Here is a 17,793-nt window from a genome sequence, read left to right on the forward strand (position 1 = left end):
CTATGCTTTTAAAATATTTGAGGAAAGATACAAAGAAAGAAAGAAATTGAGGAAGTTACAAAGAACAAATATTGTTAAAATGTCTATGCTACCCAGAGCAATATATGCATTCAGTGCAATCCCTATCAAAATACCATCAACTTTTTTCCACAGAGCTGGAACAAATAATCCTAAAATTAATATGGAACCAGAAAAGACTCCTGATAGCCAAAGGATTATTAAAAACAAAACAAAACAAAATCGGTGGCATCACAATCCCGGACTTCAAGCTCTATTACAAAGCTGTAATCATCAAGACAGTATGGTACTGGCACAAAAACAGACACATTGACCAGTGGAACAGAACAGAGAACCCAGAAATGAACCCTCAACTCTGGTCAACTAATCTTCGACAAAGCAGGGAACAGTGTCCAATGGAAAAAAGACAATCTCTTCAACAAATGGTACTCGGAAAATTGGACAGCCACATGCAGAAGAATGAAACTGGATCATTTCCTTACACCATACACAAAAATAGACTCAAAATAGATGAAAGGCCTAAATGTGAGACAGGAATCCATCAAAATCCTAGAGGAGAACACAGGCAGCAACCTCGGAGACCTTGGCCACAGCAACTTCTTGCTAGACCCTTCTCCAAAGACAAGGGAAACAAAGGCAAAAATTGGGACTATTGGGACTTCATCAAGATAAAAAGCTTTTGCATAGCAAAAGAAACAGTCGATAAAACCAAAAGATAGCTGACAGAATGGAGAAGATTTTTGCAAATGTCTTATCAGATAAAGGGTTAGTATCTAAAATCTATAGAGAACTTATCAAATTCAGTACCCAAAGAACAAATAATCCAATCAAGAAATAGAAGACATGAACAGACATTTCTCCAAAGAAGACATTCAGATGACCAACAGATACATGAAAAAATGCTCAACATCACTCAGCATCAGGGAAATACAAATCAAAACCACAATGAGATACCACCTCAGGCCAGTCAGAATGGCTAAAATTAGCAAGTCAGGAAATGACAGATGTTGGTGAGGATGTGGAGAAAGGGGAACTGTCCTATACTGGTGGTGGAAATGCAAGCTGGTGTAGCCACTCTGGAAAACAGTATGGAGGTTCCTCAAAAAGTTGAAAATAGAGCTACCTTATGACCCAGCAATTGCTCTACTGGGTATCTACCCCAAAGATACAAATGTAGTGATCCGAAGGGACACCTGCACCCCAATGTTGATAGCAGCAATGTCCGCAATAGCCAAACTATGGAAAGAGCCCTGATGTCCATCAACAGATGAATGGATAAAGAAGATGTGGTATATATACGATGGAATACTACTCAGCTAAAAAATATATATATATATATATATATATATATATATATATATATATATATAAATGGAAGCAAAACTTTCAAACTCTTTCTTTGAGGCCAGTATTGCCTTGATCCCAAAACCAATACTACTCAGCCAAAAAAAAAAGAAAAAGAAAAAAAAGAAATCTTGCCATTTGCAACAACATGGATGGAACTAGAGGGTATTATGCTAAGTGAAATAAGTCAATCAGAGAAAGACAATTATCATATGATCTCACTGATATGTGGAATTTAAGAAACAAAACAGGATCATAGGGAAGAGAGGAAAAAATAAAACAAGATGAAATCAGAGATTGGGAGACAAACCATAAGAGACTCTTCTTTTTTTGGGGGGGGGTTCTTTTTTTTTTAATTTAAATTCACTTAATTAACATATAGTATATTATTAGTTTCAGAGGTAGGGTTCAGTGATTTATCAGTCTTATATAATACCCAGTGCTCATTGCATCCAATGCCCTCCTTAATGCCCATCACCCAGTTACCCATCCCCTGCCTCCTTCCCTCCAGCAACCATCAGTTTGTTTCCTATGATTAAGAGTCTCTTATGGGGTGTCTCCCTTTCTGACTTCGTCTTGTTTTATTTTTCCCATGTTTGTTTCTTTTACTAACGAGAATCATGCTGTATGTATTGTTCTTTGATGTGCTTGTTGGAGATATTCTCAGCCTAGCACACTCCTTTTATCCATTATATATTCCACAGAATTAGTGTCACTCTTTGGATTGCTTCATTGTGCTGTTATAATTATGCCCACTTTTGTGCACAAACTTGAACAGGGGCTGGAATTTGAGGGGAAGAATTTGAATCCTTGTCAATCTGTGGTGAAGGTGTATTGACTTGGCCTTGAGCAGCTGGCAGGCCATGCATGCTGACTCAGGCAGGAGGATGGCTGGACTGTGGATTTGGGACCCACAGGCCGATGACATCGTGTGTGACAGGGATGTGGCTGGTTTTGCTTTTAACTTCTATTTTTCTGGGAAACTATCTCTCCTTCTATTCTGAATGAAAGCCTTGCTGGATAGAGTATTCTTGGCTGTAGATTTTTTTCCTTTTAGCACTTTGAATATATCATGCCACTTTCTTCTGGCCTGCCAAGTTTCTGCTGAAAAACTCACTGATAGCCTTATGGGGTTTCCCTTGTACATAACTGCTTTCCTCTCTCTTGCTGCTTTTAAAATTCTCTCTCGATTACTACTTTTGGCCATCTTATTTACTTTGTGTCTTGGTGCACACCTCTTTGGGTTGGTTTTGTTGGGGGCTCTCTGTGCCTCCTGGATCTGGATTTCTCTTTCCTTCCCCAGATTCAGAAAGTTTTCAGCTATTATTTCTTCAAATAAATCTTCTGCCCCCTTTTCTTGCTCTTCTCCTTCTGGGATCCCTGTCGTGATTGTTATTCTTGACAGTGTTGCTCAGTTCCTTTGGTCTATTCTCATTTTGAGTATTTTTTCCCGCTCTCATCTGCTCAGCTTGATTACTTTACTCTGTCCTCCAGGTTGCTGATGCTCTTTTTTATTTTCATTTAGTGAGTTCAATATCTCTAATTGGTTCTTTTTTAGGTTCCCTATCTCTTGGTGGAGGGTGGCAGGGAGGTCCTACACTCCTTTCTCAATTCTAGCAAGTATCTTTATGACATAACTTCATTTTATTTATTTATTGTTGAGATCTTATCCCTTTATTTGGCAAATGAGACAATTGAGGCGTGGGAGGAGCAAATGACTTCCCAACATCACTGTACAAATTCTAGGAATAGTGTCAGAACTAGAACCAAGTGTCCTGACTGTTATAGCACATCATGATTGTGAAATCAGAGACAGACCCAGACTTGCCTATGGGCTTATGCTACTGAGCTTTTTTCCACCGGGATCTCCCAGCTAGGAGACGTACGCCTGGAGTTGCTGCAGCTGCTCTGGGTTAGAGGAGGCAAAGAGGAATGGAGACACCAGGACCTGGAGGCATTTGAGCGCCCAAAAAGCTGTGTTTGAAACTAGTGCCACCCCTTGGATGCTCTGGTGAAGCAAACCCGTATAATTCCTTTTTATTTAAAGCCAGTCGGTACAAGGTTTTCTGTCACTTGCAACTGAGAATCTTGAATATGCCAAGCTCCTCTGCTTTAAGAGAGAGCCAGTGGAATTCAGGACATAGAGTTTTATTTTGGAAAGAGAAAAAAAAAGGTTCTAGGTAACTCACCAGGACTGTGTTTGCAAAGTGATAACTAAAGATAAAAAAAACATGAGGACATGCTCATGTTTCATTTTCCTCCAGAAATTTTAGTTCCTAAGTTATGGATACAGTTGTTTTTTTCTCTGCCAACTTCTCCACTGCATTCTTGATGAGCATAATTTTAAATTTGCTATCAGACATATTATCTCCATTTTGTGTAGGTCTCTTGCTGTGATTTTGTTCTGCTCTTTCATTTGGGACATATTCCTCTGTCTCCTCATTTTGTCTATTGCTGTGTCTGTTTATATGTGTTAGGAAAGTCAGCTACATCTCCTGCACTTGAAAGTAGTGGCTTATGAAGAAGAGGTCCTGTAGTGCTCTGCAGTACCATATCTCCTTTTCACCAGAAAATGGTGCTTCAGGGGTATCTCCTATGTGTGTTGCTATAGGGGTGTCCTACCATTGCGGTGGAGCTCTGTTTGCCTTCAGTCCAGTCTGCGATGGCTTTCTGCCTGTTGTGGGCAGAGTCTGGTGCCTCTGTTGTTAGTGGGCTCATCTGGGGCTGTTCTGGGCTTGAGTTGAGTAAGACCAGGTGTTTGCCAGGGATGAAGTAGCATCAAACTGCAGGACACTTTCCCTGTGTTGTGCCCTGAGAAGCTTTTGGTGGGTGGGGCCCCCAATCAGACCAGCTGCCTCTTCCCAACCCACAGTTGCAGTCACAGTCAGACTGGTGTGTGGTTATCTTCTCCTCTCCCTGGAGCAGGACTCACTTTGGAGTGGTGTTGACCCTTGTCTGGGCTGTTTGCACACTGCCAGGCATGTGGCACTGCTTTGGTGGGATCTTGCCAAGAGCAGTTGGAGGGAGTGGATCTGCTTCACTGTGGCCTCTTGTCTACATCTGGCTATGGAGACTCTGTTCTGCCAGTCTTCGGGTTGCTTTCTGGGTTATTTATGCTGATGTGTGTGTTCTCTAGGTGGCTACATGGCAGGAGGTGAGCCAGGGTCCTCCTACTCTGCCATCTTCCCAGCAGCCTGTGCTCAACCATAAGAGACTCTTAATCATAGGAAACAAATTGAGGGTTGCTAGAGGGGAGAGGGGTGAGAGGATGGGGTAACTGGGGGATGGATGTCAAGGAGGGCACATGATGTAATGAGCACTGGTTATTATATAGGACTAATGAATCACTGACCTCTACCTCTGAAACTAGTAATATATGTTAAGTAATTGAATTTAAATTAAAAAATAATTCCTTATAGGAAATCCTAAAAAAAAAAAAAGAGAAGAAAAGAAATTTTCTTTATCTCAGTGCACCTGGGTGACACAGTCAGTTGGAGTTCCAACTCTTGGTTTTGGCTCAGGTCGTGATTTGGGGTAGTGATATTGAGCCCTGTGTTGGGCTCAGCAGGAAGTCTGCTTGAGCCTGTCTCTATCTCTCTCCCTCCCCACTACCCCACCCGTGTTATCATTTGCACTCTCTCTCTCTCTCTAAAAGATAAATAAATCTTATGAAAGGAAATCTACTTTATCTCATATAGTCATCGTAGCTTTCTTTTGAATAGTGTTAAAATTTTATATATTTTTCCATCCTTTCTTTTTTCTTTATCCTTAAAGTTTGTCCATTAGGCAGCATGTAGTTGGGTGTTGCTTTTTAAAATACAAACCAATGATCTTTGCCTTTTAATTGGAATGTTTAGACCATTTACTTTCAAAAAAATTACACCAACAAATCTTTATTTCTTCCTCATATTTCATGTTCATCTCAAGCTGCAGTTTGAGTACATCTTTGTTCCACACTTCTTCATTCCAGGACCAACGACCTGCCCCTATCCAGGAATAACCAGACTTGCAGCAAATGGAAAAGAGAGAGAGTGGAAATACCTTAAAGTATCGGTTAGGGAGTGATCCACATAACTTCTACTTAGATTTTATTGGGCAAAGCAAATCACATACTCAAACCTCATGGAGTGAAGTGAGAATTACAATCTTCTTGCAGGGATGGACCCAAGAAGATATGTACTTTATTATTAATATTTCGTCTGTTTTTTTCCTATATTTTCATCATATTGTTACTGTATTTTTAACTTATTCTATAAGTTTAAAATTCACAATTTTAAAGTGTAAAAATATAGTGAGTTTTGGTATATTTACAAAGTTGTGCATCCATTACTACTATCCTATTTCAGAACACTTTAATCACCCCCCAGAAGAAAGTATCCATTAGTCTCCCCTTTTTACCTTCCTTCCAGCCACTGGTAATTGCTAATCTACTTTCTATCTCTATGGGTTTGCCTATTCTGGACATTTCATTATGGAATCATACAATAGGTGGTCTTTTGTGACTGGCTCCTTTCATTTAACACAGTGTTTTCTGGACTTTAAGGAAAGTAGATCATTTATATTTAATGTGATTATTGATAGGCTTACATTTACATCTGTCATTTTGTTTTATATTGTTTCCTTTTTATTTTTCTGCCTACTTTTGACTTAATGGAATATTTTTTAATGAGTCTACTTTCTTTGTTGATTTATTAGCTATAACTGTTTTTTGTGTTTTTTTTTTACTGGTTTCTTTAAGGTTTGTAGTAGATACCTTTAATTTATCACCATCTGCCTTAAAGGGATCTCATAGTATTTCACATGTTGTGTAAGTACTTAGAATAGTACATTTCCATTTCTCCTCTCTAGTCATTCATGGTAGGTTTGTCAGGCATTTTACTTTTATATATGTTGTAAACTCCATGCTGTATTATGATATTTGCTTCAAGCCAGTTATCTTTTTTTTGATAAAGATTTTATTTATTTGTCAGAGAGAGAGAGAGAGGCAGGCAGAGGGAGAAGCAGGCTCCCCGCTGAGCAAGCAGCCCAGTGTGGGACTTGATCCCAGTGACCTGAGCTGAAGTCAGACACTTAACCGACTGAGCCACTCAGGCATCCCAAGCCAATTATCTTTTAAAGAGATTGAAATAATAAGAAAAAATCTCATGTATTTACATACATAGTTTCCATCTCTGGAGCTCTTTGGTTCTTTCTTTAGCTCTAGATTTCCAACTGATATAATTTTCCTTCTGTCTGAAGGACTTTCTTTAAAAGTTCATGTTTTATTATTTATTTGACATAGAGAGAGAGAGAGAGTGTAAACGCACAAGCTGGCAGAGCAGAAGGCAGAGGGAGAGGGAGAAGCAGGCTTCCCGCTGAGCAAGGAGCCTGATGCTGGGCTTGATCCCAGCACCCTGGGATCACAACCCAAGCTGAAGGCGGACACTCAACTGACTGAGCCACCCAGGCACCCCTCTTTTGATTTTTAAAGATATTTTTTCTGTGTGTGGGTTGACAGTTCTTCCCCCCCCACAGTACTTTAATGATGTTTCATTGACTTCTGTCTTGCATTGTTTTCATTGGGAAATCTGATCCTTTCTTATCTTTATTCCTGTGTATATAATGTATCTTTTTTTTCCCTGTCTCTTTTTAAGACTTTTTTTTTTCTTTATCTCTGGTTTATGTAGTTTAATTTTGAGAGATGCCTTATTGTACTTTTCTTTTTTAAATGAATATATTTAGAGAGTGTGTGAGTGAGGGGAGGGGCAGAGGGAGAGAGAGACAAGCAGACTCCCTGCTGAGCAGGGAGCCCAAAGTGGGGCTCAGTCCCAGGACCCTGAGATCATGACCTGAGCCAAAACCAAGAATTGGATGATCAACTGACTGAGCCACCCAGGCGCCCCTGTACTTTTCTTCTTGTTTCTTATATTGGGGTTTTGTTGAACTTGTAGATTTACAGTTTTCTTCAAATTTGGAAACTTTTTGACCATTTTTATCTTTGAAATTTTTTTGTTGCTTTCCTCCTCTTCAGAGATTCTAATTACACAAATATTAAAACGCCTTGAAGTTATTCCACAGCTCAGTGAGACTTTGTTCATTTTTTGGAAAATTTCTACTGCTATGTATTCAAGTTCATTAATACTGCTTTCTGCCATGTCTAATTGGCCATTAATCCGATCCAGTGTGTTTTTCATCTCACATTGTGGTTCATCTCTAGACGTTGGAGCCAAGTGTTGTGCTCACTTCGGCAGCACATATACTAGACGTTGGAGCCAAGTGTTGTTTGTATGCCTTAAGTACTTAAATTTTAAACATACAGAAATATAGTCACAGTAAATTTTAATAGCCTAATAAGCACTATATAGATAGTGCTAAAGGATATAAAGTATTCGTAAGTTTTGACTTGGTTCTTACATGGAAAAGTAGTTTGCACAAAAGATAACTTTTGGTGCTGAGTTTTAAGTGACCAGAGTTGAATTTATTTTTATGGTTGTGATCAACAATTATTGTACAACTAAAATATACAAACCACTGTATTAAAAATTGTTGTGAGTAAGGTATGGATATAGATGAACTTTTTCCCAAGTAATTCACCGTTTATTTGGGAATACCAGATGTGCCCTGTGTATATGTTAATATCTAAAGAATAATTACTAGAGTTTAAAGATGTTCAGAAAAGAGGTTTTGACAAGTAAGAATTTGAAGAAATAAAAGCAGAAGGTTGTCACCCTTGTTCTTGTGTGGATTACTCAAAATCTGTACTCTTTTCGAGTTCACATTTTGAGACTTTCATTTTCTCTTTCTCTTTTTTTTTTATTTTGTCATTAAAACTCAAAATCCATGGGAAGGATTTATGTGTAGAGAATGTTTGAATGTAATGACATCTTGTTTTGCCTTAGAACAATCCTGGTTGGAAAAACACATTTCTGACTCTAACAAAAAATAAAATGGCAAACACTGGGTCTAACTTTTCCTCCCCCTGTTCTGCCCTACTATCCTGCCAACATATTAAGTCCAAGGAAAAATTATAAGAATAATAACTTAAATTTTCTCTGACCACTTCTGTGGTTTATAATGTAGATATGTAAGTTACATAACTAAGGTAAAAATTATGAGACACAATTACTACTTGTAATAAGGGATATAAGGAAAATGCTTTTATTTAGGATATTTTGTTCTCTTCTCCAAATAAATGGGTCTCTGGTTATGTTACTTAACTCTCTTTAATTCAGTAAAGTATTAAAATGGCAATATTTTAGAAAATGATAATTTAAGAAACATGAAAATATCAAATATCAAAGTTTTTCCTCCCCATAGTTTTACTGCAATGATAACTTTTAAAGTATCAGTGCATGTGGCAACCCCAGAAAGATGTGAAGAAATGGTTCAATACAATATCAAAGATCTGTTTGATGAAAGTTAATAATTGATAGCCTTAAAGTTGAAATGGGACAGCTATTTTTTTCCTATGTGTTAAATGTGTTTTTCATTTTAAAAATACAAGGCTTTGGCAGAGATGAATTTAGGAAGGTAAGGTTCAAGTGTGATAGCAGTGCATTTTAATTAAGGAAGGGAATGTTGCTAATTTAAATTTTTAATGGGCCATTATTTGTGTGGTCTAAAAGTTTGGCATTGAACAGTGTTTATTTCCTTTTACATTCTTTGCTTTTTACAAGATTTTTGGGCGGTGAGGTATGAGAATAAGGAAAATGGATAAGGGTTCTTTTAAACTAAAATAAATGTATTTTATGTATTTTTAAATATAGTAAGCAGGAATCCTTGAAACCTTAATTTATATATCTTTATGTTACCAACATCTGGATCTATACCGTCCAGTATGGTAGCCACAAGCCAGTTGTGGCAGTTGAACACCTGAAATGTGGCTGGTCTGAATTGTTATGTGCTGTAAGAGTAAAATGTATACCAGATTTTGAAGAGTTGATTTGAAAAAAAGAATATCTCATTAATTAAATTTTTATTACATGCTAAGATGGTATTTTGACTATATTTGGTAAAATTATTAAAATTAATTATATATATTTTTTACTTTATATGTGGCTAGTAGAACGTTTAAACTGATATAAGGGGCTTGCAGTATATTTCTGTTGGACAGGGCTGATCTAGATGATCCAACTTTCATCTTACGTTTATAATTTTACTACTAAAGCATTACCTTGTTTTCCTGAGGATATTCTCTATAATACAACCAAGAATATTAAAGAATTAAAAAGCTTGGGAGCAAAACCAATCTTTTCAAGTCTCTCTGTAAAAAATTCATGTATTTTCAATCATAAGAGAGGCCTTTAAGATCTTCACACAAACTATTCTTTTTCTTTTCATTGAGGATTATTTTGCATTTTTCATTAGTTGTCTGATTTCTTAAGGAATTAGATGATGTAATTAAGAGAATTTATTGAACTACTTTTTCTGTTGTAACTAGCTTAGCTTCACATTGTGTTTTTAAATTAAGAAATCTTAGAAGTTAAGTCTGTTATGCTTGTCTGTCTGGAATGTCTATATAAAAGTAATCCCCAAACCATCAGTTTCTGGCCAGGTTATTTGGGAGGGAGGTACAAGTCTCCTGTGTTTGCCTTTTCTGAGACCTCATCTTAAAGAAACAGAAGCAAAATAAAAACCCCCATGCTTTTAGAACTGGAGAGATTCCTGTCATGTAGGCATCCCACTGTGAGTTGTCTCTGAATTGTTTCCTGTGCTAATTCCTTGGGTTTTTTCTTAATTCTCCCCTTTTTTGTTTCTCTTGCTCTGAGACTTGAATTTGTGCTTGATGATGTTGATGTGAAGGGAGTGACTACTCTGTGAGTCAGGCAAGTATTTTGCTGCTACTGGTTTGCTGTTCTTCTAGCTTGCTAGTTGCTGTTTTTCTCCCAGTACATTCATATCCTGTTTCTTTGATGTAACATTACAAGAGATATTTGAATCCCTGTTTGGAAAGTTGATTCCCCTGCAGTAAGTGCCAGTGTATTTAGCTTTCCAAGTGTTTTTCTTATATAGCAGTTTTTTTAACCTTTGCTTTTCTTAGGTCTTTCGTTAGCTCTTTGTAAATTATCTTAGCAGTTTACACATTTCCAAATGGCATGATGACCTGTTGCTGTTGTATCCTGATCTTTTAGTTCTGGTACCCATAGGGAAGTAATATGCTGAGTACAATAGGGTATTCAAAAAGTTTACTGTCTACTTTTCGCAAATGTGGTAGTTTCCCATTGTCTATGGAGGATACATTCCAAGAATGCCAGTGGATGTCTGAAACCATGGATAGTACTGAACTCGGTATGTATTGTTTTTTCTATACATATGTACCTGTGATAAAGTTTAATTTATAAATTGGGCACAGTAAGAGGTTAACAACAATAACTAACAATACAGTAGAACAATTACAGCCATATAGTGTAATAAGGGGGGACTATAATAATTGCCAGATTTCTATTTGTGGGCTTCACTTCTCTGCCAACTCTTCTAAGCTTCTGGAAGCAGCCAAACCTAGACTTGCTCCATCCTTGATGCTACTTGAAGTGAAGTCCAACTGAAAATTAGCTTTAGCACCCCCATCTCAGATAATGTGGGGCTATAGCCATTTTGAATGCTGTCCTTAGAGCTGGAGCTACTCTAACAAAAACTTGGAGTTGCTTACTTAGACTGAGGATTATGTATTCTCCAGTCAATAAAGATCCAACCTCTGATGTCTTAGTCTGGCAGCATTCTGGGACGATGAATAGATTTGGGCTTGTGAATTACTGTATAGCAGTGGCAGATAAAAAATGTCCAGGAGGCCACCCAAACCTATGGGGCATGCCTTTGATTGTAGCATACAGTATTCCTGCTGGGCCAGTATTCTTTTCCTTGAATCTGATAAATTTCTTCTTATTATTAGTCATATGGAACTTATGATGAAATAGAAAGGTAGTTTCCTTTTTTTGCAATAAATCTGTGCAAGGCAGTGAACCCACATGCTCTGGAAAGAGGGAAATAAGTACATTTTGAATAGACTTCTCAGTAGTCCAAGGACCTATGAGTAATGCCATATTACCATTTTCCCAGTTGCTGGCCTCAAGTCTTTGGAAATTGCTGACATATTCAGGTAGTACACACCCTCTACTACCATGTCAGAATACTTTAATTATATTGAAACTAGGTGGCAGCCTGTTTAGGAGTCTTCCTGAGTTGTTTCATCACTGTATTTAGCAAAGAGAGATAAGAATACTTGATTCTGGGGCACCTGGGTGGCTCAGTTGTTAAGCGTCTGCCTTCAGCTCAGGTCATGATCCCAAGGTCCTGGGATGGAGCCCTGCGTCGGGCTCCCTGCTCAGCAGGAAGCCTGCTTCTCCCTCTCCCACTCACCCTGCTTGTGTTCCTGCTCTCGCTAACTCTCTCTCTGCCAAATAAATAAAAATCTTAAAAAAAAATACTTGTTTCTAACTACACATTCTGTAAAGTCTATATTTTCTTTCTTTTTTTTTTAAGATTTTATTTATTTATTTGAGAGAGAGAGACAGAGCATGAGCAGGGGGAAGGAGGCAGAGATAGAGGGAGAAGCAGACTCCTCACTGAGCAGGAGCCTAATGCAGGGCTCAATGCCAGGACCCTAACATCATCACCTGAGCCGAAGGCAGATTTAACCAAAAGAGCCACCCAGGTGCCCCAAGTCTACATTTTCTTAATGAGTGTGTAAATTCTTTTCCTGTGTACCATGACTTAGAAGCTCAGTGGGGAGGGTCTTAACAGTATCAGTTCAAGTATTACTTCTGGAAAATGTTCCAACTCTCTAACAGAAAAGACTTCTTCATTATACCTATAACATTGAAAAAAATTCTAAAGTTTATCTTTAGAAAAGTCTGAAATCTGCTAGAATGACTAACAAATTAGAAAAGGAAGAAATGGAATAATGTTCATATTTTCCTTTTTTTACAAAATAGATACATTTAGGGGCACCTGGGTGGTGTAGTCGGTTAAGAGTCTGACTCTTGGTTTCAGCTCAGGTATGATCTTGGGGTCCTGGGATCCAGCCCTGCATCAGGCTCTGTGCTCAGCATGGAGTCTGCTTGGGATTCTCTCTCTCCTTCTCCCTATGCCCCTCCTACTCATTCTGTCTCTCTCTCTCTCAAATAAATAAATCTTTAAAAAAACAACAATAAAACAAAATAGATACATTTAATGTATAAAAAATAGTCCTTTACAAAGTAATAGTCATTATTTTAAAAAAAGTTTAAAAGGGCTCTCAACAATAGAAAGCAGTAGTTTCTCACCTAATTGTCACTACTTCTAGTGTCATTAACCACAGACAGTATTTTCTATAAATTTTTATAAAGTTGATATATAATTTGCAATCAGAAATAAATGCTCAGTTCTTAAGTATAGTTTGATTTTGGACAAATTTGTGTATAACCCACATGCCCATTAACACATAGATGATTTCTATCATGGTAGAAAATTCCTATCATCCCAGAAAATTCCCTTGTGCCCTTTCTAGCAAACTCACCCCCCTGAAATCTCTCTTCTGATTTTTAATGTCATCGAAACATTTTACCTGTTCTTTTTTTATATAACACTTTTTTGAGCTATAACTCATATACATACAATTCACCAGTTTAAAGTATACAATTCAGTGTTTTTTCAAGTATTCAGAGTTGTATAATCATCACTACAAGAAAGCACATGTCCATTAGCAGTCACTGTCCATTCCTTCTTGCTCCTCTCACTTCTCCTCCAGTTCTCAGCAACAACAAATCTACTTTCTGAGTTCTAGATATTTTATATAGGTGGAATCATCCAATATGTTTCCTTTTGTGACTTCTTTCACTTAGCATAATGTTTTCAAGGTTTGTCCATGTACCAATATTTCACTCCTTTCATGACCAAATAATACTCGATTATATGGCTATACCAGTGTTTTTTTAATCCATTTAACAGTTGATGGACATTTGGATTGTTTCCACTTTTTTGGCTAGTATGAGTAATGCTGCCATGAACATTTGTTGTGTAAGTTTTGTGCAGCTGTCACCACAGGGAACTGACATTCATTAGCAGTCACCTCGTGTCCCTTCTTGGGCATGGATTTTCATTTATCTTGGTTATATACCTCGGACTGGAATTGCTGGTTCACATGATAATTCTTTGTTTAATCATTTGAAGAATTACCATACTGTTTTCCAAAATGGTTTTACCATTTTATAGTCCCACAAGTAGTGTCTAGTGTCCTATGCCTCCATTTCTTTACCAACATTTGTTATTAAGCCTTTTCGATTACAGCCATCCTAGTGGTTGTGAAGTGGTGTCTTATTATGGTTTTGGTTTGCATTTCCCAAATGATTAGTGATGTTGAACAACTTTTCATGTGCTTATTGGCCATTTGTATAACTTTTTTTGGAAAAATGTCTATTCTGGTTCTTTGCCCATTTTTTAATTGGGTTGTTTGTCTTTATCACTGAGTTGTTAAGAGTTTCTTACATATTCTAGATATAGGTCTTCTGGCTTGCAAATATTTTTTCCCATTCTGTGAGTTTTCTTTTCCCTTTCTTGATGGCATCCAGGAAGGTATGAAACATTTTTAATTTTGATGAATTCAATTTGTGTGTGTGTGTGTTTATGTGTATTTATTTGTTTAGTCACTTGTGCTTTTGGTGTCATTTTTGAGAAGGCTTTACCTAATCCTGAGTCATGAGGACTTACTCCTATATTTTCTTCCTATACTATACTTGTTCTTGAACTTCATATATGTGGAATCATGTAGTATATGCTTTTTTTGCATCTGACTTCTTTCACTCAACCTAACATTTATAAGGTTCATCTATGTTATATGTATCAGCAGTTTGTTTCTTTTTATTACAGAGTAATATTGCAATGAATGAATATATCACAATTTGATCACTTATTTTTTCTGGATATTTGGGCTGTTTCTAGGTTTTAACTATTATGAATTAAAGCTTCTATGAACTTTCTTCAAGTCTTTCTCTTGTTGGGTCATATGAAAATGTATTATTTAGTTCTTCAAAGTTGTTGAGGTATGACATCACTATATGACAGTTACAAGTGCTCCCATCCCAGGGAACACTTGGTATGGTCAGTCTTTAAAATTGTAGCCATTCTAATGTATACATAGTTTGATTTGATTTGATTTTTATTTTATTTTTTTTTATTTATTTTTTTTGATATTTATTTTTTTTTGAAGATTTTATTTATTTATTTGACAGAGAGAGACACAGCGAGAGAAGGAACACAAGCAGGGGGAGTGGGAGAGGGAGAAGCAGGCTTCCCGCAGAGCAGGGAGCCCGATGTGGGGCTCGATCCCAGGATCCTGGGATCATGACTTGAGCCGAAGGCAGACGCTTAATGACTGAGCCACCCAGGCGCCCCTACATAGTTTGATTTTAACTTGCATTTCTTTGATGACTAAAGATGTTAAGTGTTTTTTGATTGCTTATTGGCCGCTTGATTATCTTTTTTTGTAAAGTGTCAGTTTTAGTCTCTTACTCATTTAAACAGCTGTGTTGTTTGCCTTAATTATTGATTTTAAGAGTTCTTTGTATATTCTGGATACTAATCTTTTGTCAGATACATATGTTGAGAACATTTTGTTCTCAGTGTATGGCTTACCTTTTCATTTTCTCAATGGTATCTTTTGAAGAGCAGAGTTTTAAAGTTTGATGAAGTCCACTTTATTTTTTAATCAATTTTCTCTTTTATGGTTAGTGTTTCCTTGTGTCTTGTTAACACATTTTGTCTCCTCCAGGGGTAAAGGCTTTTTCCTGTTTTCTTCAAGGAGTTTTAATAGTTTAACTTTTATATTCATGGCTGTTGACCATTTGTGTCATTTTTATATGTCATGGTAGGGACAGTATTTTATTTTTTTTATTTTTTTAAAGATTTTATTTATTTGACAGAGAGAGAGAGGCACATAGAGAGAGGGAACACAAGCAGGGGGAGTGAGAGAGGGAGAAGCAGCCTTCCCGCGCAGCAGGGAGCCCGATGCGGGGCTCAATCCCAGGACCCTGGGCTCATGACCTAAGCCGAAGGCAGACGCCCCGTGACTGAGCCACCCAGGCACCCCTGTTTTATTTTTTTTATTTTTTAATGATCTTATTTATTTATTTGACAGAGAAACACAGCGAGAGAGGGAACACAAGCAGGGGAAGTGGGAATGAGAGGGGGAAAAGCAGGCCTCCCACATAGCAGGGAGCCCCAGGTGGGGCTCGATCCCAGGACCCTGGGATCATGACTGAGCCTAAGGCAAATGCTTTACTACTGAGCCACCCAGGTGCCCCCGGGACAGTATTTTAAGTAATGTAGTATCTTTATTTGGAATACTTCATTTATACATTTTTTCTTACAGTTCTGTGTATTTGTTTATGTTATTTCACTATCCTTTGAAGATAAACTGCTTTACCCTCTTCTCTAACTCACCCATGATTGCACTTGGCATTCCTGCTTATACCAGAAGTTATAACTTGGCAATCTCTGAGACCTTTCTGACTCTCTAAAAGCCTTCTGTTTAGGCATTTTTTCATCTATATTTCCATTGTATCTCAAACTTACATTTAACTTAGGAAATACCATTATTTTCTTTTTAACTCCATGTCTCTCTATTGATGGTAGTGCTATAGTTTAGTTACTTGGCCTATAGCAAGCACTCAATGAATAATGAACTGAAATACAGCACTTAGGTTCAGGTTGTTTCAGTAGTTTGTTTCTGTATTCCATTTAGAATTCTGAGGGATTAGACTCATACATAAAAGTATTTACATATATTTACTAATTTTTCCATAGGATATATTGCGGACTTACTGAAATAATACCTGTGGAAAAAACAGTACTTAAGTAAAACATTATTTTTTTCTAATAAAGAATATTTATAGCAAATAGTTGATCCTTAATTTGCCTGGTTGTATAAATTTTTCTGTTTCTGGCAATATTTGGGATATTTTATATAAATTATTGAAATGGAAATGTATTAAATTATCCCATGAATAAGGATAGAATTTGTTCAGTTTGTGTTATTGTGTTGTATTATTGAATATGACATATTTGGGATTTGAAGTTTTTTTTAATAGGGGAATTTTGATTTTATTTCATCTCAGTCAATATTTAATGTACTTTGTACTGAGTTAAATGCTGTCAGGGATATAAGGATGAGTAAATTATAAATATAAAGGATGTTTCTGTGGTCTGTTCAGTAGGGTTTGACACCTATGTTTCTTTCCTTTATTAGTTTTTATTTATCTTAAATTATTACTGGGAGCATTTCTTATATCCTAAGCAGATAACTTACTCAAGAAATTACTGGAAGTAAATAGAAGTCATGTTAAAAACACAAATAGATCTTTTAGGACCCTTATTTGAATGACATGTAATTCACATCTTTATAGTGATGGAGCCACATTGTCCAAACTTTTTTTATAGTCTGTGTCTTTATAAAAGAAATAATGGATTTGATGTTGTGGTGAGTCATAGAATTGATCTCTGAAATTATTTTAATTCATCTTTCAACAGATAAGGAAACACAAAGGCGATAGGGCCTTAAGAGTGAAGAGGTCTTAGTTTGAGAGTGCAAACCCAGTGATAAATAACAGCTGTTAGTTGGCCTGAGTTTTTGGGAGATAGTAGGGATTATGGAGATTGAGTGGATTAAAGTCCTCTATCTAAAGGGAGAAGCTCTTACTCTGCTACACCTTGTTGTTCCTATGCAGAAATATGGGCCTGGTTTTGCCCTATCTTTTTATTCTCCAAGAGAACCCCAGAATTGTAAATAAATATAAATATATGTGTATATAAACAAATAAGTAAAATCTTCCAATTTTAATATTAATAATTGTTCAATTTATACAAACACTGCATGGCCAAACAAAACACTCTGGGTAGATTTATACATGGGTAGAGAAAAATTAAAAAAGAGACGGGATTTGGATGATTTGTACGGCTTTGCCTTGCTTTTTTCTAGCGCAGGACATATTCTAAACATATTAGGATTAGTTCTTTCATAGAATTTGTTATACCTGTTCCAACTGTAGTTTCTTTTTTCCTGAAGCCCTCCCAACTATTTTTCTCACGAGATTTCTCCTAATTTGTATTGTTAGTGGAGATGAAGGGAAATTATAGTGGGACTAATAGCACTAAAATATTTAACATAATTTACCATCAAGTTCTGAAATTGTGGGGCACCTGGTGGCTCAGTCAGTTAAGCATCCAACTCTCGGTTTCAGCTCAGTTCATGATCTCAGGGATGTGAGATCAAGCCCTGTGGCAGGCTCTGCGCTCAATGCAGAGTCAGCTTGAGATTCTTTTCCCCTCCCTCTCCCTACCCCTCTGCCTCTCTCCCTGCTCTCTCTGTCTCTCAAATAAATAGTCTTTAAAATTTTTTTAAAATTGCTATGCTTAGATGACAAAAATAGCAGTAATTTTATAGATGCCAGTCAGATATTATTGAAATTGTGCATATTCTAA

General features: G+C 36.9%; 1 protein-coding gene across 13 annotated transcripts in view; it reads left to right on the top strand.

Moving 5' to 3' along the window:
* Positions 1 to 17,793, top strand: part of EVI5 (ecotropic viral integration site 5) — a 196,548-nt gene that overhangs the window by 39,631 nt on the left and 139,124 nt on the right. The window lies entirely within an intron of this gene.

This window comes from Callorhinus ursinus, unplaced genomic scaffold, assembly GCF_003265705.2.
Source record: "Callorhinus ursinus isolate GAN/ISIS: 27379988/994484 unplaced genomic scaffold, GSC_fseal_2.0 scaffold9, whole genome shotgun sequence".
NCBI lineage: Eukaryota > Metazoa > Chordata > Mammalia > Carnivora > Otariidae > Callorhinus > Callorhinus ursinus.